The sequence below is a fragment of the Lithobates pipiens genome, unplaced genomic scaffold (genome assembly GCF_037356315.1).
Source record: "Lithobates pipiens isolate NorthernLeopardFrog02 unplaced genomic scaffold, aLitPip1_a1.2 Scaffold_18, whole genome shotgun sequence".
In the NCBI taxonomy this organism is placed as follows: domain Eukaryota; kingdom Metazoa; phylum Chordata; class Amphibia; order Anura; family Ranidae; genus Lithobates; species Lithobates pipiens.
This window is the reverse complement of record NW_027507758.1, coordinates 508,594,089-508,616,468: the sequence shown is the minus strand read 5'-3', so window position 1 is coordinate 508,616,468 and position 22,380 is coordinate 508,594,089. Positions and strand designations below refer to the sequence as shown.

Below are 22,380 nucleotides of genomic sequence, written 5' to 3'. Positions count from 1 at the left end.
GAGTTGCTTGGGATTACATGGATGCGGTGCTATTAAACTTGGGTTTGGGCCCCCACATGCTCAATCTGATCATGTCTCTGTACTCAGTCCCAACTGCTAGGGTCAGGGTTAATAATACTCTGTCAGACGCCTTCTCCATCCTGAACGGCACGAGACAGGGCTGCCCTCTCTCCCCAATTTTATACATATTGACATTGGAGCCCCTCTTACAAAAAATTAGACTCAATCCAGATATTAAAGATATTAAAGGAGTACGATCCCCATATAGAGAATTTAAATATGCCGCTTTCGCGGACGATATTCTTCTTTTCATTTCTGAGCCCGTGACCTCCCTACCGGTGGTCCTCAAAGAATTTGAGTACTTTCAGTCGATAGCTAATCTTAAAATCAACTACAACAAGTCTTATGCCTTAAACATATCTCTACATAAAACGACGAAAGATCAATGCGAACTTAACTTCCCCTTTCACTGGAGGAATGATTGTATCCCTTATCTGGGAATTAACCTCCCATCGGACCTGTCTGAATTATATACTAAAAACCACTTACCCCTACTGTGTAAATTAACAGATGACCTTGTCAGATGGAATAGACCCACGTTCTCATGGTTCGGCAGGGCTGCCATTCTAAAGATGAATGTGCTACCTAGATTGCTTTATGTGCTTCAGGCTATCCCTATACAACTGCCTAGCTCCTTTTTTAAGTCCTATAGGAATATATGCACCAAATTCTTATGGGGGGGGAAAAATCTCAAGAATCAACTTCAGACATCTCACCTATCCGAAACACTTGGGGGGGATCGGCCTCCCCGACATTTACAATTACTATAGGGCGATCCACTTAGCTAGAATAGCAGATTGGAATCTTCACAGTCAATACAAAGACTGGATCCCATTGGAAGCCTCCTTTACCGGTCTCTCTCTAGCCACTATTCCGTGGCTGGAGCAGACCCACATCCCGTCGGAACTATACCAACATCCGCTAATAGGTCCTACCCTAATGTGCTTTAAGCAAACTTGCTTCCAAACAAGGCTTTCGTCGGTACCAGGACCCCTCACGCCACTGAAGCTCAACCCTAACTTTCCCCCGGGGATGTCTTCCCAATTCCTTGTAGACAGCTGGTCGAAAAATCTCGTTCAGGCCTTTCACTTCTTCGACTCGGGTAAACTACGTGCGACACTAGACATTGCAACTCAAATGGATAAAATGCCCATATCTCCCTGGTCTTATCTGCTGATTGTACACTTCCTGAAATCGATAGACAAAGATTCGGCTTGCTCTAGGCCTCTTACCACATTTGAAAAACTATGCACTCAAAATGCCCCACAGCGGCATCTTATCGCTATCACGCACAACCTCCTATTCGAGGATATACGTCCCAGTTCGAGTAGGCCCTGCCGGAAATGGGAAGAGGATCTTTCGATAACGGTGACGGATGATCAATGGGAACACATATTTCAGCATATACACTCGGGTTCACTTAATGTGAACACGCAAGAAAATGGGTTCAAGATTCAGGTTCGGTGGTATCGCACACCCGCTCTCATTAAAAAATTCTACCCTTCGGCCTCTGACACCTGCTGGAGATGCCGGAACGACATTGGAACGTTTCTGCACATTTGGTGGACGTGTCCGTTGATACAGGCTTTCTGGAAAGATATTTGTCAAATTACTTCCCAGGTGACAACATACCAGATAGACGCAACTCCGGCCCAATGTCTGCTCCACCTGACACCTCTACCACACCGCACATATCATAAGTCACTGGCAATGTTTATGCTTAATGCTGCGAAACAATGCATTCCCATTTTATGGGGCTCCCCTAGGGTTCCCACACTGAAAGACTGGTTTCATAGGATTAACAAAATGGCCGACATGGAAGAACTGATTCACATTTCCAGAGATACAACTCAAAAATTTAACATGATCTGGTCTTGCTGGAAACATTTCACTTCCACCCCAAGATACACTGAAGTTATGGCACCAACAAGAATATAATCAGGTTCTATTTCATGGATTGCCTCACGAACATGTTAAAGCAGCCTCTGAGATGGGGGAGGTGGCAGAACTGATGATGTAGCAGAGAGCGACGTTCTCCCCCACGCTTTAAGGATTTAACATCCTACTCTTATGTGTTCTCCCCCGTGTGCGTGTATGCTTTCCCCCCCCCTTTTTTTTTTTTTCTTTCCACCCTTTCTCTCTTTCCTTTTTTCCCCTCCTCTACCTCCAATCCTTTGCTTACCCCCTCCCCTCACCCCTCCCACACTTAGTCATTCCTGAGAATTTGAAGACGTGCATCTCACCGTGTAAAATACGGAAACCAGATACATTACTATACTAAGTACGTCTGAAGAACTCTAAGGTGATAGCTTATCAGGAGTAGTATAGGAAGTGTACTCTGTACCCTGATATCATTTACTCTTTACCTGTCACCATTATACTGGGCTTCTTCGACAGTTGCCTGGGGAAGATACTCCAACTATGAAAAGAGATTAGACCCACCCTTTCTCGAGTACCACACACGAGCTAGCTACACCGCACCTCCTAGGTAATTGAGGTCTGGACCTTTTTCCTCGATTGAGCATGTAAGTGTTCATATGTTAACTCTGATAACTGTTCATGATATTGGTTGTTTTACGGCCACTAGATATGTGTTTCCGTAGGATATGATGGAATGTCCTTTACTTTCTTGTATGCTTATGTTACTTCCCTTGTTTTTCCCAATAAAATGTTTAAAAAAAAAAAAAAAAAAAAAAAAAGAAGTTAGAAGGTTTCAGCACCAATTAAAATCCCATCCTCTTTATTTGCCTTTCATTTTTCAATGTACACTTGAAAACGCGAAATGCTCCTAAATGCTGTGTTTAGGTGTGTTTATGAGCATTTGAAATTTTTTTTGTCTAAAAAAACTCAAAAATGCAATTATGATGGGTTTTCTTTTTCTGCCTGTAAACACCCTAATGTGCATAGACACATAGCATAAAATGGAGACATGTAGAAGAACCCCCCTCCCCCCCATTCCCCACCGAACTCCTGCAAAAGCAGCATTTTTTAAACACATAGACTCAACTGGTATATTTAACTGAACAAAAGGGAGAAAATAAGAAAAGTTAATTGTTAGGGATAACATACACTTTAAGGAGCAAGTGAAATCAACAAATACAAGTATGACTGTTACCACTCATGCCTTTGCAAACGGAAAGAAGCTGAAATGTAGCTAATGACTGGTTACCCTGTGCACTTTTGAATCTATGACCCTCTCTTCACAACAATGTACTGATTGACAGCACAACCTACATAGAGCACTGAACAAGATCTTATTGCATCATGAAAACCAAATTGCTCAACTATGACATGCTGAGAACAGGCAGCCAAGCACTTGTCCTAGTTTTTTCAAGTTCCTTCATTTATGCCTGACTGTTATGTGACCCCCATAAACACATATTACTCTGAGAAACATCTTTGTAAAATGGCCAGTTTAAAAGGAGAATCTCCTAACAAAAGTTTGTTTTTTAAACTTTGAAAAAAATAATAAAATATTGTATACAACTTTATTAACTTGACTTGCAGACAGCATAGCTATCACTATATTAACACAAACCAGCTAGAGAACACAGTCAGAGTCCAACAGTGGGAGGTAAGCCAAATTACAGGACAAGAAAAGAAGCACAAGCGTAAGCTGTCACGCCATAATAAACATATTTATGGAATATTCATGCGCCTCCAACCTCCTAAAATAACCATTCCCATTCTGTTCATTTCTTAAATTCAAAACCTGAATGATAAAACATGCCCACATACATAGAATGGAATTCTAGTGGCATGTTTAAAATTTTGCATCATGGAAATGTCAGGGAAATAGGCTATTCTGTTGGAATAAAAATAAAGACCGTTTTTTTGCGAGAATATAAATAATAATAATAAAAAAAAAAAGTTTTGTTCTTGCAAAGTTGCAGGAAAAGTTTTAAGATGTTGTGGCACCTAGTGACTAAAACAATGCCAAAAATATCTCGGACTAAGGGGTACATGCTAGTAATTTAGCATCAACGTTTTTATTTACTAAATGTTCAAATCAAAATGGAATGTGTCACAGTCATTTTTGCAATTGACAGTTATGTTGCACGGTAAAACATCCCCTAGAGGTTTAGCCTGTTCTAAATTTGGTAGCTCCCTATTGTGTAGATTGCAGCTTGCAGCTGGCAAACACGTACAGAGAACACTCAGACAAATACTTATTATAAAGTGGAAATATGATAGCATTAGCTTGCATGATGATTACCAATGATTGACAAGAAGGTAGGAGCTTAGTATCCCTTCCCAGCAGGTCTTCTTACTGATTTTCCATGGCAATGGATCATTCAAAGAGCCGTCCACCTCCAGATATCTTTAGATGGCAACTGAAGCCAGTCAGTTAAAAACACAAAGCTCAGACAGAAAAATATGGCTAAAACACAAATCAGAGCCCACAGTTCTCAAAATATTGCTGGTATCTATTCAATCTTTACTCTAAGGCCATCTAAATTCTACCCTCCACCACTCTCCAGTTTGGAGAACATGTTTTCATTGCAAGCCTAATTTCAGTTTTCACATGGTGCTGTGCATACAGGGACCATTTAGATCTGGCTATACTGGTGTGCTGCATTAATGCACATGCATTAACACGTTTTTCTACACATTAACATACTTTGCATTCATCCAATAAATAGGCTGCTAATGCACCAGAGTGAACCAAAAAATTACCATATTTTTTACATGCAGAGCAGCACAAAGCAGGATATTGTATGTGTGCTTTGTGGTGCACTGCAACACATATGTACAAAGGGTACACTGGATTAATGTGTTGGAGGGCTATTTAACCACCTACGGTAGGACATCCATGTAGGTCCTTAGGTTGAGGTTGTTATACACCTGCAGGCATCATCCCAATATCAAAATTTACTGCCGGTGATTCCCTCTTATGCCGCGTACACACGACCGGACTTTTCAACATCAAAAGTCCGACGGAATGATTCCGGCAGACCATTCGATCGTGTGTGGGCTGCAGCGGACTTTTGATTTGCAAAAGTCTGACAGACTTTAGAAATGGAACATGTTTCAAATTTTTGCGCCAGAACTCCGCCTGACCCAGTTCCTACCGAGAAATCTGCTTGTGTGTATGCTAGTCCGACGGACAAAAACCGACGCTAGGGCAGCTATTGGCTACTGGCTATGAACTTCCTTATTCTAGTCCAGTCGTACGTCATCATGTTCGAATCCGTTGGACTTTGGTGTGATTGTGTGTAGCCAAGTCCATTCATTCGTAATGTCCGTCAGAACTCTGTCAGAACTCCGTCAGAACTCCATCGAAAGTCTGTCGGACCTAGTCCCTCGAAAAGTCTGGTCGTGTGTACGTGGCATTAGGCAAAAGTGATAGAGTACATAATAGGAAAAAACAGTGCAGCGCTAAAACAAAATAATAATAACACTAAAAACTAGTTAACATGATATCTGGCAAAGGAGAGCCATATGTATAGTCCCAGTTCATAGTATGAGAGCAAAAAATGACATTGAAATATAACACCAAAAAAGGTGGATAAATTCTCCCCAGTAGTGATCAGGGTGCTCAGAAAACATATCCTCTATGTGCGTCCTTATAAGTGCCTCCACCAACGTATATACAGGCCGCTCACCTCAAACTGTAGAGCTCTGAATTAACAGTAAGATCAATCAAGCTTTTCCCACAAGGGTAATTACGAGTGAAAATTCCCATTAAGGGATCCAAAAATCAAAATCCAGCCCCTTCGCAGCAGCAGCAGGATGACACTCTCATAGGCAGTAGATAGGAATGTGGTGACCATGAAAAATCAATGAAAAGTACATAGTGCTCTCTGTTTGACTAATCACATCCTTTATACTTGTAAAAAAATTTACTCACAAACAGAGCACTGATAACCCAGTGCATTCCAATGCGTTTCGGTGCATTTTTGATGGATCCATCAAATGTCTCATCGAGATAGAGAAGGTAGCTGCAATGATGTCACAGTGTCCTCCCGCACATGTATTGTTCCTGTGGGCCGGACTTCCTTAGCGATTACGGAAGTTCGTGAGTCAACTTCCTTTCATACACACCACCTTGCATAATTAGCATCCGAATCCCGCCCCCCATTGCGTACATTGTCATAGCAACAATAACGTCTAAGAGGCGAAATTAACACCGGGATCCGGATCCGGCCTCCTTACTGCTTACATTTGCCTTAGCAACAGAGACACCAAAGAGGCCAACCTCGTCATCATGTAACCAGAATACTAATCCTGCTCTGCAAGAGGGGCACCAGAGTCAGGCCGCATACTGCAGGGTGAACACAGCGAACCCTCTGGCGAGGTTCAGCAATAACACAGAATTACAGATATACTCAGATCATAACCATAATCAATTCATTATATAACTATCTAGCTATATAAAAATTTAAATTAAACGTCATGGCAGCCACCTTTCTTGAACATACAATATATGCTTATGAAATACAAATACAAATCTCATTAAAAACATTACACAAACAATCGAATGAACATAATAATAAAATTATGTATAAATCCAATAGTAACCACCTATTAAACCTTAACTAAATTTAACAATCCAAAATAAAGGAATTCAAGTTGAATTCGACATTCAACACCTGTGGGTACCCCTATCAGTTATGTTAGGATTCTCTTTTGGTTTTGTGCTGACTGAACCCATATTTTCAGAAGTGATAGAGTGGCCGAACAGTACGAATGGCGGAATGGGGTATGCCCTCCCACTGCCGCCTTGCCATCTGACCACGGAACGCAGGAGCGATGTGACTCGCTGCGGTGGCACTACACAGAGAGAGACATTGTTCCGCCCTCTCTTTGACCCCTGAAACTGGAAGCGATGAGGATTTTGTCACTTCCATTTTCAGCTCTTTGTTTACATGGCTGTTAAGCAGAAAAGCAGCCAATCAGACTGATCTGTTTGACCGGCTGCATTGGAGGCCAGAGGAGAGATTTGGGCTCTAGTCCTCTACATAAAGAGGACCTGTCATGGCCCATGCTGTGACAAGGGATGTTGTTCATCCCTTGTGATAGCAATAAAGTTAATACAAATAAAATGAAGAGACAGTGTAAAAGAACTGTTTTGGATTAAATAAATAATAAAAAAATAAAAATAAAGCGCCTCCATCCCCCGTGCTTACAGGCAAATGTGCATGCATACATAAGTCCTGCATACATATGTAAATGGCGATCATACCACACATGTAATGCCGTGAACATCAGAGTGAGAGCAATAATTCTAGCTCCAGATCTCCTGTGTATTTCTAAACTGGTAACCTGGAAATGCGTTTAAAGCGTAGTCTATGGAGAATTTTAAGTACCATAGCTTGTTACCATTCCATGGGCAGACACAATTTTAAAACATGACATGTTGGATATCTATTTACACAGCATAACATCATTTTTTATATTTTACCAAAAAATGGCTACTATACTGTATTTGTGTGCAATAAAAACATTTAAGTGTTTTTAAAAATAAATAAAAAATTGTATTTAAAAAAACGCTGTGTTACATAAAATATTGCAACACCCATTATTTTATTGTGTGGGGGTTCTAACTAATTTTCTCACCAAAAAAGTAGATTTTTACATGTATGTGAAAAGTGTCAGAACTGGCCATGTAGACAAGTGGTTAAGGTAAAACGCATCAAAAACACACTGGAATGCACTGGAACGCATAAAAAATGCACTGAAACACACTGGACCCTTGTATCGTAAAAAAAAAAACAGGAAAAAATTAAAAAAGCACCTGGAATGCACCCAGAGACTCATCAAAAACACGTTAATAACACGCATGCAGAAATGCATCCAGAACGGACCTGGAGTGCTTTTTGTGGTTTGAACCAAGTCCTAAAGGAAAAAGTGAAGTCTGGGTTTAAATAAACAACTCAAACACATACAGGGTTAAAATACATACTATATATACCTTTTTGTTTTGGGTGCACTGTGTGAAGTACAAAGAATTTGGATGTATAAAATGTGGCACCTGTAGCAGAAAATAAACTCATCTAATCACATTCTGCTTCTACTTATCCAGGACACAAACCTGCCTCTCCCCTTCCACAAAGTGCCTTGATTGAAAATGGGTTTTATTTGATGAAGGGGTGATTTGTACTCTTTCATTAGCAGAATGTCTACAGCTTGCATGAAAACCAGATTACATTATAACCACGACACATAATAACTTGCTATTCTGTAAATGTACTAATAATTTTAACCTGAATGGAGTTCTCCTTTAAATGATAAGCTGTTTTTTAAAACTATTTGCCCCTTGAAACACCCCAATATTTCAAAAGGAGATATAGAAAATCCAGATGACAAATAAACATAGTTATAATGCCTTGCAAATTGTGCAATCTATACCACATTTCAGTGTACTTTCATTATAGACTGAGAGGTTAATTAACTACTCTCCATTAGTTCAAATCTCTAATTATCTAAACTATTCCCTAAATTGAAATGTCTTCTCTCTACAATGCGTTTCAAGCTGCATTTTTTTTTATTTTGAAGCAGTTAGTAAATGACATCAAGCATATGGCTTAAAGACAAGAGGACACATCAATGGGAAATTAATTAACAGAACACACAAAAGATAACGTGAAGTGGATAAAAACATGGGAGAAAACAAACACATAAAAAAAAATATAGTTTATAAAGTGTTTTATATCTATGTGCATACAGTTGTACTCATAAGTTTACATACCCTGGCAGAATTTATGATTTTTGGCCATTTTTCAGAGAATATGAATGAAACACAAAAACTTTTCCTTCACTCATGGTTAGCGTTTGGCTGAAGCCACTTATTATCAATCAACTGTGTTTACTCTTTTTAAATCATAATGGCAACAGAAACAACCCAAATTACCCTGATCAAGAGTTTACATACCCAATTTCTTATTAACGTGTATTGCCCCCTTTAGCATCAATGATAGTCTTTTTGTGTTATTTGTGGATGAGGCTCTTTATCTTCCCAGATGGTACAGCTGCCCATTCGTCTTGGCAAAAAGCCTCCAGTTCCTAAAAATTCTTGGGCTGTCTTGCATGAACTGCATGTTTGAGATCTCCCCAGAGTGGCTCAATTTATTCTGCTGTAGCCAATGACAGGTCGACTTGGCCTTGTGTTTTGGATCATTGTCACGTTGGAATGTCCAAGTACATCCCATGTGCAGCTTCCTGGCTGATGAATACAAATGTTCCTCCAGTATTTTTTGATAACATACTGCATTCATCTTGCCAACAATTTTGACCAAATTTCCTGTGGCTTTGTAGCTCACACATCCCCAAAACATCAGCAATCCACCTCTGTCCCTTTCATCATAGGCCTTGTTGACTCCTCTCCAAATGTAGCATTTATGGCTGTGGCAAAAAAAGCTACATTTTGGTCTCATAACTCCAAATTACTTTATGCCAGAAGGTTTGAGGCTTGTCTCTGTGCTGTTTGGCGTATTGTAAGTGGGATACAGGCATACCCCACTTTTAAGTACACAATGGGGTTTATGTACTAAAGCTGGAAAGTACAAAATCAGGCTCACTTCTGGGCAGAAACCAATGAGCTTCCAGGTTTTAATACTAGGCTTAATTGAACTAGCTGAGGTAAGAAGCGCATTGGTTTATATGCAGAAGTGAGCCTGATTTTGCACTTTCCCACTTTAGTAAATAAAGCCCATTGCGTACTTAAAAGTGGGGTATGCCTGTACTTTGTGGCAATTGTGTAGTAATGGCTTTCTTCTGGCGACTTGACCATGTAGCCCATCTTTCTTCAAGTGCCTCCTTATTGTGCATCTTGAACCAGCCACACCACATGTTTTAAATTTTCCTGGCAGTTGTGGCTGAAATTTTAGTTGGTCTACTTGACCGTGGTTTGGTTTCAACAGACCCCCTCATTTTCCACTTCTTGATTAGAGTTTGAACACTGCTGATTGGTATTCTCAATTCCTTGGATATCTTTTTATATCCCATTCCTGTTTTATATACAGTTCAACTACCTTTTCCCACAGATCCTTTGACAATTCTTTTGCTTTCCCCATGACTCAGAATGCAGAAACATCAGTGCACCACTGGATGAAAGATGCAAGGGTCTGTCAGGAGTCCAGAAGCTCATTGATCGTTTATACACACACTAATTACAAGCAAACAGATCACCTTTGATAGCAATTAAAACCCCTTTGTGTCAACTAGTGTGCATGTTATCAGGCCAAAATCACCAAGGTATGTCAACTTTTGATCAGGGTCATTTGGGTAGTTTCTGTTGTCATTATGATGTCATTAAGAATAAATGTCTTCAACCAAACACTAACTATGAGTGAAAGAGATGTTTTTGTGTTATCATTCATATTCTCTGAAAAATAGCCAAGAAATCATAAATTCTGCCAGGGTATCTAAACATTTTTTTTTTTTTACATCAAAAGTTTTATTAGAAAATGCAATAAATGTTTACATAACAAGCACAAAATGTGCATAAGAGTACAAATGTGCAATATCAGGCATCAATAGGTAAATAGAACAATGGGTTCCCACATTTTATGCGATTATAAGTAGTATCAAAACAGTTGATCTGTGGAACCTCTAATACATTCATATTAACATCCTTTTTAGCCTATATTAGCCAAGATGACATTTATGACCATACGTTCTATCTCAGTGGGTGTCGAAAAATCACTTTTGTTGCAAAATACTCTGTGAAAGGGTATGTAAACTTATGAGCACAACTGCACATGCACAAGCATCATTTGCTGTAGTTCATTATTTTACATTTAAAAAACACACAAAAAAATATACAGTATATAAAAATAAAACTAAGGCTTTGGTCACACAGGCATACTTAAGCATATGCCCCCATATGAGAGCTGTTTGCAGGCAGTTCCATTTCAATTAGGATGCAGCGGCTGCTGGGACACAGCCACTGCTCCCAATTTGAAAGCGACACACTGAGGGTGATTTACTAAGAAGAAGGCACTGCACCAGTTCATACATTAATTGATGTGCCGGAAAAGTCATTAATTGAACGTGCAAACCGATGCACATTGAACCGCAAACAGTGATAATAAATACCTGCATATGTAAACTGCAACTGTCGCTAGGGTAACTGTGGTTTTCTCATTGATAATACAAATGGTTAATTTCATCTCATTGGATGTGTCTTGTTAGGCAATTGGTAGGTGTTCTCAGTTAATTAACCCTTCTGATGCTAATCTCATTCCTATCACTTCTAATGCTGCGTACACACGACCGGACTTTCCGGCAAAAAAGGTCAGACGGAATAATTTCATTGAATATTCCGATCGTGTGTGGACTTCATTGGACTTTTTTTTCAAAAATTCTGATGGACCTAGAAATAGAACATGTTTTAAATCTTTCCGCTGGAATCAATTCCTATCTGGAAAACCGTTTGCCTGTATGCTATTCCGAAGGACCAAAAATGACGCAAGGGCAGCTATTGGCTACTGGCTATTGAACTTCCTTTTTCTAGTCCCATCGTACATCATCACGTTCTAAACAAATGGACTTTGGTGTGATTGTGTATAGGCAAGTCCGTTTCAGAGTTTATTCTGATGGAAAAAACGATTGTGTGTACACGGCATTATATATCTTTGAAATGTGTTTTTGTTCTGCCTTTACCCAAATCTTTCAATACATTACAAAGAACAGAGAAGAATTTCTAAACCCAATAAATTAATATTTTCAGATCTTGATCTTTGAAGGTGACCATACATTGCAATCAGTTAGATCTTAAATAATTTAGATTTAGTGCAAAAGCCTGTTTGATTTCCTATAGTTTGAATTAATTGTTCAAGTGCGTCTTCCTATTACCTATTTTGCCAAGATATCGAGTTGTACAGAGATTGGCCAATCAGATTGCATACTGCATGACCATCTTAAGTGCCAAATTTGGAATGTAGATGTGCCATGACCGACTATTTTCCAAATGATATTTCTTGGGCATTATACAAGGTACATGAAAAACCACCTTTTTTCAAGACATGCTAGAGTGATCAGGAATCTTCAAACTACAGCTCTCCAGCTGTTGCCGAACTACACATCCCATGAAGCATTGTAAAACTCTGACATTCAGAGACATGACTAGGCATGATGGGAATTGTAGTTGTTGAACAACTTGAGGGCCGTAGTTTGAAGACCCCTGTACTAGACCATTATTATGCCTCCAGAATTGGGAGTGTGGCATCTACCCAACTTCTCTCTGCTGGTGGATATAAGAACCTACTGTAAAAATAAATAAAAAAATATCTCAATTTGCAAATAAGGATCATCTCTTTCTCATAGAACAGTGAGCGGGGCATGAGGGTGGGAAGAAATTAGCAGCAGTACAAGCAACTTCCTGGAGGGGCATGCTGTCATTCCTTTGTGCTGGCCACCACTTCCGGGTACCAGGTATGCGCCACGTCTCCTCGCACACAGCAATTGCACATCTCACAAAAACAGCGGTTGCGAATCTAGATGCATTTGGTGCATCTAGCTGCAAGAACCCAATTTTTATAAAAAATGAATAGTAAAGCAAATGCAGATTTACAGTACTGGACTAGCAAATGTTTATAGTGAAAGGCAACTGGTGTTTTTTATTAACCCTTTCATGACTAAGCCTATTTTTGGAATTTGGAGTTAAAATCCATATTTTTTGCTAGAAAATTACTTGGAACCCCCAAACATTATATATATATTTTTTAGCAGAGACTCTAGAGAATAAAATGGCGATTGTTGCAATATTTTATGTCACACGGTATTTGCGCAGTGGTGTTTTAAACGCAACTTTTTGGGAAAAGGGACACTTTCATGAATAAAAAAAAACAAAACAGTAAAATTAGCCCAATTTTTTTGCGTAATGTGAAAGATAATGTTACGCCGAGTAAATAGATACCAAACATGTCACACTTTATAATTGCGCGCACTTGTAGATTGACGACAAAGTACGTTACCTAAAAATCTCAATAGGCGACGCTTTAATTTTTTTTTACGGTTACCAGGTTAGCATTACAGAGGAGTTCCGGTTACAGAGGAGGTCTAGTGCTAGAATTATTGCTCTCGCTCTGACGATCGCGGCGATACCTCACATGTGTGATTTGAACACCGTTTACATACGCGGGCGCGACTTCCATATGTGTTTTCTTTGCTTCGCGAGCTCGCGCGCCATTGGCAGCCGAGTAAACGGGAAGTGACGTCATGACGTCGCTTCCGTGTTTACGATGAGGAGACTGGAACGAAGCCGACTACGGCTTCGTTCCAGTTCCTCCCTAGCAGCCGGAGGCATCGGATCACTAATCGGTGCTCCCGATCGAGCGGGAGCACCGGTAACAGCGGCGAGAGGCGGCGGGAGGGGGGGACGTCCCCTCCCGCTCCTCCGGCATAACAGCCAAGCGGCTTTTAGACGCATCGGTTGTTATGCCTGGATAGCCAATCGCCTGCTGCAAAAAACGGTACCGGGATGATGCCTGCAGGTTCGGGCATCATCCCGGTATAACCCCCGGAAGCCGAGTACGCAGATCTGCGAACACTCGGCGGGAAAGGGTTAAACAAAGTCTAAATGGGCCATTGACATGCATCACAGTTGAATTTAGCGATATGTCTTTGCAAAGTTAAACTAAATGAAATCCTTTCTTATTTTTGCTTGGGGATAGAGTGCAGAGGGATGTCTGCACCCCTGACAGGGTGAAGACCCCTCCCAAATTTTGCTAATTTCTCCTTCAAATGTATTCACTCCCTGTCACATACAAACAGGAAGTGAGGGTAAAAACTTAACAAAGTCTTTCCTTGGGGACACACAGGTCAATCTAAATAGTTTCCCCATTAGGTAAATTTCACTCTAGCATTTTGCACCCCAAATTATTAGGTATCTTCGACTTTGGGGTTTATTTACTAAATGCAAATCCACTTTGCACTCCAATTGCACTACAAATGCACTTGGAAGTGCAGTTGCTGGAGATCCGAGGGGGACATGCAAGGAAAAAAAAAAAACTGCATTTTGCTTCTATGTGATTGGATGATAAAACCGCCGGTGCCTCCCCTCAGATTTATAGTGAGTACACTTGTATTGCAGAGTTGATTTGGCTTTAATAAAACACAAAATACGTAATAATTTGGGATGTACACAACACAGTGCTAGAGTGCAATTTGCCTAATGGAGACACTAGTTAAATTGACCTGTGTGTCCCCAAGGAAAGACATTGGTAGGCTTTTACACTCACTTCCTGTTTGGCTATGTGACAGGAAGTGAAGCCAATTTTCAGAAGGTCTCAGTGGTCTAAATCAGTGGTTCTCAATCCTGTCATCAAGTACCCCCAACAGGCCATGTTTGCAGGTTTACCTTCATCTTGCACAGGTGCTTTAAATCAGTCAATGGCTTGGTATTTTGGACAGCTATATAGCTTGAGGACTGAGGCTGAGAACCACTGTGCTAAAATGGAAAAATGAATACTTAAACATTTAGTAGTCACAACATTTTTTTTCCAAAAATATGTAGCAGAATACATATTGGCCTAAATTGATGAAGAAATTCTATTTTACATTTTTTTTATTGGATATGTTTTATAGCAGGAAGTAAAAAAAATATATATATATTTTTTCAAATATGTTGGGCTTTTTTGTTTATAGCGTGAAAAATAAAAATTGCAGAGGTGATCAAATACCACCATAAGCAAGCTCCATTTCTGGGGAAAAAAGGACATCAATTTTATTTAAGCATGACTACGCAATTTAAAGTAATGCAGTGTCATATAGCAAAAAATGACCTGGTCATGAAGGGGGTAAACCTTCCGAAGCTGAAGTGGTTGATCTGCAGCTCTGTGATTTTATGTAAAATGCAATAAAATATGGCTACCTGGAGTTGTTCTGTACACATTCTTTGTGCACAGAATGCCCCCACTAAAAATAATTTCCTGCTTGTGTGATTGGCACATTGATTTTCCCAGAAGTCTGCACTAAGATACAAATCAGATATCAGGCATCCCATGCAACAAGAATGTAATTTTTGGTGAGATACTCCCAATAATAAATCACGTCTAAAGGGATGCAGACCCTGCGGTTTCCCTCATTAGAGCCCTGCAGGTGCAGCAGCTGATTGATGATTATGAAAAGACTCCCATTAACTTTACTTACCACATAGACACAAACAAACACACAGTGATTACTTCAGAATAACAAAAGGTAGGAATCTTCAACAAAGTTTGTTAAAATCCTCGCAATGTACATAGACCACCCAGAGGGGAATGTTTTTTTCTCAACAAAAGTGGAGTTACTCTTTAATTTGATCTGTTTAAAATTACATTAAAGCTATGTTTCAGGTACAAAACATGGCAACGTTATTTGTAAATGAAAAAAAGACACTGAAAAAAAAATAGCAAAGAAAATGAATAAACATAATATAAGGTGGAAGGGGGCCTCGCAGGCAGTTGACAAAGATGGCTACATGTTCAATTAGCTCTTATTTGTCTGAATGTGCTACTATATAATTAAAAGTACCAACAGAGATGATCTATACTCACCTCAATTAAATCTCAGCACCTTCAGTGCTGATAGGGTTACTTCCGAGCTGAGCGCTCATTCTGCTGCACTGATCAAGCTCTGCTCTCTCTGAGACAAAAAGTGGGGAGGGGGAGAGAAGTGCAACAACCATAGTGTTGTACATAAAGTGTCATTTTAATATAAAATATAAAAAAGCACTCACAAAGATAAAATAGAGCCCAGCATGTCAGTCAGGTAGCCTCTAGGACAGAGATCAGATACTCAACCAGGATGCCTTGCCTTGGCCACCCTCCAAGCTCTAGCATTTTCCTACTACATAAGGTTGCTTCATATTCTGGGCCTTGTGTTCTATCCATGGCTCTGGCACCCCAGTGACAGCAGTTCCCTGCTTCTATTCCATTTACGCTCCCTTTCTGGTGGCTAAGGAAAGTCATCCTGGTTGCGTGTCTGATCTCTGTCCCAGAGGCTACCTGACTGTCATGCCAGGTCATGTTATCTTTGTCGATGCTTTTTTATATTTTCTTTTAAAGCAGTTTTTGTGCTTCTCTCCCCCTCCCCACTTTTTGTCTCCTACAGCCACAAAGCACACCCATGCTGGAACGAAGCAACACTTCCAGAGTAGTGGGTTGTATAAAATTCTGGGCTACCCACAGCATCTAGCTTACATAAGCTTCATCTGTCATTTTGTTTCATATTGTATGATACAGTTTTATATAATTTCACATTGTTTTACATTTCTTCCCACTGTGAACTTACATCTAGTTCATCAGGACACCGATTTATGATCTGCACATGTGTGTATGGGGGTGGTTTCAGTTCAAGGGGTTGGTGTGCTGTGATTATTCTGGGTGTTACCACCTTTGATCCTTTTTCATTTGTCTGATCTCGGACCTACCTCCCAACCTGCACACATGGCATGCACAGACAGTTGTTGCAGACAGGAGATTAGTGCTTGCCTTCGCCTCACTCTGCCTTTGATGGCATTCCCTCTAAAAAAAGCACTGACTTGCACTTACTTTGGTGCTTTTAGACTCTGTCCCTGACACCTTTAGTGACAAGGAGACACCCTGAAGAAACCAAGTGCCAGCTTTGCTGTGACGCTCAGACTTTTCCTCTCCAGCTACAAGTGTGGAGTGGAGTGGGGTCAAACTATTTTGCTATGAAAAATCAGTACTCTGGCCAAATGCCAAAGCAGCAAAATGTCAAAAACCATGAAATCAGACAGAGACAGAAGAACAGTTAAATCACACTTGTTTAATAATAAAAGTAAAAAGAACAAACGTAGTCAAAACATAGCCAACGTTCAGTAACCGGAACGGATAGTCAGACAAACCAGGAGTCAGGGATCAAAGTAGTAGAAAAGCAAGCAGGATCTGTAGCCAGAAGGGATGTCAGCAAATCCAATCTTTAAACAGGAATGCAGGAGATAGTTTCTTTTGATGTGACAAAGGCAGAGCTCATCTAGACTGGGAAGCTTAAGTAGGCAGGACTGACGAGCAGGATCATCAACAGCTAGATAACTGTGGAGAAAGATGGGACCTGGCAATTAGCCGACAGCTGAGTAGCCAACTCAGAGAAAGAAGGGATGAGCCCAGCCCTGACACAAAATATCCACATCACAAATGTCTATGGAAATCACAGAGGAGGACAGGGGCATGTACATCCGAGGATGAGACCCAAGAGTGTTCCTCCGGACCATACCCTTTCCAATGCACCAGGTACTGTATGCGCCCACAGAACCTACGGGAGTCAATAATGGACTGTACTTCATACTCCTCATGGTTCTCAACCTGTACAGGGTGAGGACGTGGCACAGAGGTGGTAAAGTGCAAACCAAAGGTTTGCATGAAATACATTCAAAATATGCATATTAGAAGGAAGGTCTAATGCCTAAGCCACTGGGTTAATACCGCGGAGAATACGGAAAGGCCCAATAAACCGAGGTGCGAACTTCAGTGAAAGAACACAAAGTCGGAGTTTGCGAGAGGACAGCCAGACCCTGCCCCCAACCTGATAGGAAGGTGCAGGCAGGTGTCTGTGGCCATCATGGAATCTGTACCTATCATTAGCACAAAGACCGCGGAGATGCACCTCTAACGTAGGAATACTCTGCGGAACAAACAAGTCAGGCAACATGGAAGCTTGGAAACCATAATTCGCCATAAACGGGGATAATCGGGAAACAGAATTCAAGGCACTGTTGTGAGAAAACTCTGCCCACGGTAACAGGTCTGACCAGTTGTTATGATGGTCAGAATTATAGTAACGTAGGAATTGCACCAAGGACTGATTGGCTCGTCTGCGGCCCCATTAGACTGCGGGTGATACAAGGAAGGGAAAGCAAGCTGAATTCCCAACTGTTCACAAAAAGCTCAGCAGAACCGGGACGCAAACTGACTTCCCCTGTCTGAGATAATCACCTAGGGTAGTCCATGTAAGCAAAAGATTTCCAGAGCAAAAATGGAGGCGATAACATAATTAATTCAGTGGCAGGCCTCATTTGAAGTCCTGTTCTCTCTTTCCTTATGCCATAGTATGTATTAGGAATGGAGGTTTTTCACTCTACAAATAGATTGTATCAGGTCACATTATCTTTCAGCATTTTCAGAAGTAGAGAGAAGCAATGAGAGCCTCCATTTTTTTCTTATGACACCTTTACTGTAATCCCTTCTCTCCTGCAATTTGTAGATTCATGTTCTTCAGTAGGGATGAGACAATAGTTTATTCTGAACCTTGGAATGACTTGTGCATATCTAGTTAAGTATTCTATGAACAAGCCAATGCACCTGTTCTGCAATCCCTAATGTATTTCCATCTACCCGGAACTTATTTGAAGGTTCCATTGGGTCTTTTTTTTTGGCAAAGCGTGGGCATTGTGATAGACAATGGATTTACAATGATGGCCTTTTTTATAGATTATTTTTTTTACAAAGGACTTGTCAAATGTTTGTGTGCTTTTATTTCTAGGTTGCATTTTTTTTTTGTAAATAAGTAAGTATACTACAGTATATACCCCTTATTCATACATAAATGAGGGGTGGTATCTGGGATGCCCCTGTATTTTAATTAGGCTACAACCACTGGGCCAGGGTTTTTGGAAAGAGGCCCCTGTTCTTATCAATATGAGGGCAAGGCACCCTCCCCAATGTTGAGAGCATGTGGCCTGGTATGGTTCAAGCAGGGTGATGAAACCACAATGCCCCCCCTTCCTGGCTAGCCAGCTACAGATTGAGGTCTAGTATGTATTTTTAGGGAAACCCCTACACATTTTTTGTGTGGGTATCTCCCTTAAAAGCTATACCTGACCCCGAGGGCCTGGCATGGTTTTTGAGGTGGACTCTATGCAAACCTTTTTCATTTTTGCTGTAGGATGGGTTACAGCAAATGTGACATTTACGTATTATGGGTCTGTGTGGTTGAAGGGGTTTGTGTGGCTTAAAAAAGCCAGCAGGGAAATGTAATTTGCCAGCAATTAAAATACTTTTTCCCTTTCTGTATGGCACAGTGCTTCCCTGACCTGTGGAGAGGTGAAATGGGCACAGGAGGAGGGCACAGCACTGATGATGTGGAGAAGTAATATGTTAGTTGACAGAACACATCAGTCTCTGTCCCTCCCCTGCATGCCACAGCTTCACCCTCTGCCGCCTCCGGGCTCCCAGCGATGTCCTCCGCTCTCACTCACAGAGTTTACTCACAGTTTTACTCTCCTCTTCCCTCCTCAGTCCTGTTCGGCTCCTCTGCCAGTGTCCTGATCGTCTATTCGAAAATGGCGCCAGGCGAGTGCGTAGGAACTTTCCCGAGCCTGGCCGGCTTCAGAACGGCGCATGCGCTGTTCCATGGTCGGCTCGCGGCCATCTTTTTTACGGGCACCGATGCCCATAACGGATTTTAACGGGCAGCTCCAAAAAGGGGTTAACGATTGCAAACACTGTGGGGCCCCCTGCTGGACACCGGGTCAGTCCGCCCCTGGATATGGGGCAATGTCCTCTGAGGGTTACCTTTTAGCATAAGCAATAGGTGAAGGTCTCTGGGTAGCTGTAAAGGAAGAGTCTTTAGTCCTAACTCTTCAGTCAGCTAGCATTGGGGCCCTGTTGTACCTTTGGGGCACATAAGTCCAGTCCCAGTCATAACTGCGAGCACAAAATACGACTGGTAGATGGAAGCTTGAGAAATGCATCTCTCTTCCCTCCCCCCGGCAATCTCCCTCTTGGAAATGCAGTTCAAATATTCTTGATTACTCAGAGACCTGTAGTCTTCAGAAGTAGAGTTTCCACAGTGCAATGCTGCCTTACTCAGTCTATTGAACACTTCTTGCCCAGCAGATCCCTCCTCTTGCTGATATAGCTCTCAACCAGTTCAGCACTAAGGACAGCAGGTATAGAGAGCAGTTGCAGACAGTGGGATGGATTTATTAAATACAAATAGACTGCACATTTCGCAAGTGCAGCTGCACTTATTTTAACCTGAGCTTAGTAAATGTGGTAAAGCTTAACTTTATAAAGAACACCCAATCAGGTGTAAGAAAAAAAAAAACTGCATTTTTACTTGTACATTGATTGGATGATGGAGAACTTTACCACATATACTAAGCCCTGGGGGAAATTAGCGTAACTTGGCCTGCAAGGTGCACAGTCTATTTGATTTTAGTAAATCAACTCCAGTGTTTCTCTCACTCTCCATTCTTAGCCAAGCACCCAGTTACAGGTTTCCCCGAGTTTGCTGTGGAATTTGAAGACAAATTGCTCCAAAATGCCTTTAGAGAGATGAAAGAGGGTTTGCTTAAATATGTTTTTACTGATTAAGCAGCGCACATCAAGAGTCCGATGCATGTCCATTCACTGTTTCAGGTCCAATTTCAGCCCAACTTTTTGGCTGAATTTGGACCTGAAACAGACCAAAAGACGCACTGTGCTATTCGCACCGGAACTGCCGTGGAGATGTGTGAACCGGCTCCATAGAGAGCCGGTCACAATCTCCTGCTTCTAAATGAATCGAATGCGAGGAAACTCATCCAATTCACAATAGTGTGAACCCAGCCTCAGTGTTCCTAATGTGGTCACAGGTTCCCTTCAATCTACGTTCCATTATGGAAATAGGATCCAGTAGCAGTTTGTGCTGTCACTGAACACTGTTCTCTCAGCAATGACTGTGACTTGTTTCACATGGCAGCAAAACAAGTTACCTGCTACCATTGTAGGTCACATAGAGAGAGGCATATTGACAGTGACAGACAGCAGGCTGAGGTTAGTATGATGAAAACACAGACAGTAAAACATTTTTATTTAGGCGGGTCTATGTATTATTACTGAGCAGCATTCATTTCCTGCGCTCACAAAGTGCCTCATTTATCTCTGTACAATTCATCTTGTTCAGTCTCTTTTTTAGCATAAATAGACTGACTGAAAAGGCCAGTTGGTTGTTTTTCTCCCAAGGCCAAAGCTCCGGTCATAGAAACAGCAAACTATTACCAGTTATTGTTAGCTAAATTGAGTTAAACAATCTTCAGTTTTCATTAAAACAGTAATGATTTACCATTATGGACCTTATAAACATATTCTGGGGCATGTATTTCATTTGCTATATCAACTTACATGAACTTTTCGCAGTTGTGTGTAGCTGGCATAGCAACACACCTTCAGCTTTGGAGCAGGACAATATGTTAGATAAATGTAACATCTGACAAATAATATTAGGTAAATACTGCTTAAAGTGATAGTAAAGCCTTTTTCTTGTTTAAAAATAACAAACCTGTTATACTTACCTGCTCTGCTCAGTAGTTTTGCACAAAGCAGCCCAGATTCTCCTCTGCACGGGTCCCTTGCCAGTGCTTCTGGCCCCTCCCTCCTGCTGAGTGCCCCCATAGCCACTGTTCTGTGCGTCCATTCTGACACGTAGCCATGGCTTGACCCCACTCCCTCTCTTCCTCATTGGCTCACTGACTTTGATTGACCATGGAGCCAATAGTGCCCCCTGCTGGGTCTCATCCAATCAGGAAGGAGAGTCACGGACAGCCGAGTCTCTCGTGCAACATTGGGGGATTGAGATGGGGCTTAGGCAAGTATTAGGGGGGCTGAGGGGGGCTGTTGCACACAGACTTTTTTTTTTTTTTATCTTAATGAAAATAATGCATTAAGATAAAAAACCTTCTGCCTTTAAAACAATAAAACAATAAAAACACTAGGATTTAGATTTTATTTGCAGAAGAGACTTGCAAAATGTCTTTTGCCAAAAAATTATTTCCCTATGGCTTCTAGCAGTTTTGTTCTTTTCCATGTACAATTCACAGGACCTGCCCCTTGTAGCGCACAGACCTAGACTCATTTCCAACATCTGTAAGTCGCTGAAAATGGAACCAGGTGTCAGGGATGATGTAATATCTGTCTGCATGCTCAGGATTTACATTCATTTTCAGGATTAACAGCTTACAAAGCCATCAACAACTTTGTCCCCAGCTACATCACTAACTTAGTCTCAAAATAGCAACCAAATCATTATCCTCATTCCTCCAAGACTTCCTGCTCTTTAGCTCCCTTATCTCCTCTTCCCATGCTTGCCTCCAAGACTTCTCCCGAACCTCTTCCATCCTATGAAACCCCCTACCCCAATCTGTCAGACTACCTCTTACTCTACATGTGTCAAACTACTCGGCCTACTCCCGTGGGCCGAATCTGGCCTGCTAGGGCATTTCATGTGCCCCTCACACCTTTCCTGCAGCTGTGGCATATCCCTCATCTCTGCCCCAACCATATCTCAGCAGTCGGCATCAGAGAGAATGACAGAACTCTTCTTACAGATCTTGTGCTTCTCTGTGCAGCTGCAGAGAGGCTCATCTCTGCCTCCTCTCCATCTCAGTTGTCA

General features: G+C 41.2%; 1 protein-coding gene across 2 annotated transcripts in view; it reads right to left on the bottom strand.

Annotated features, from left to right (window-relative positions):
• Positions 1-22,380, bottom strand: part of SNTG2 (syntrophin gamma 2) — a 787,936-nt gene that overhangs the window by 136,303 nt on the left and 629,253 nt on the right. The gene's annotated exons all lie outside the window — the stretch shown is intronic.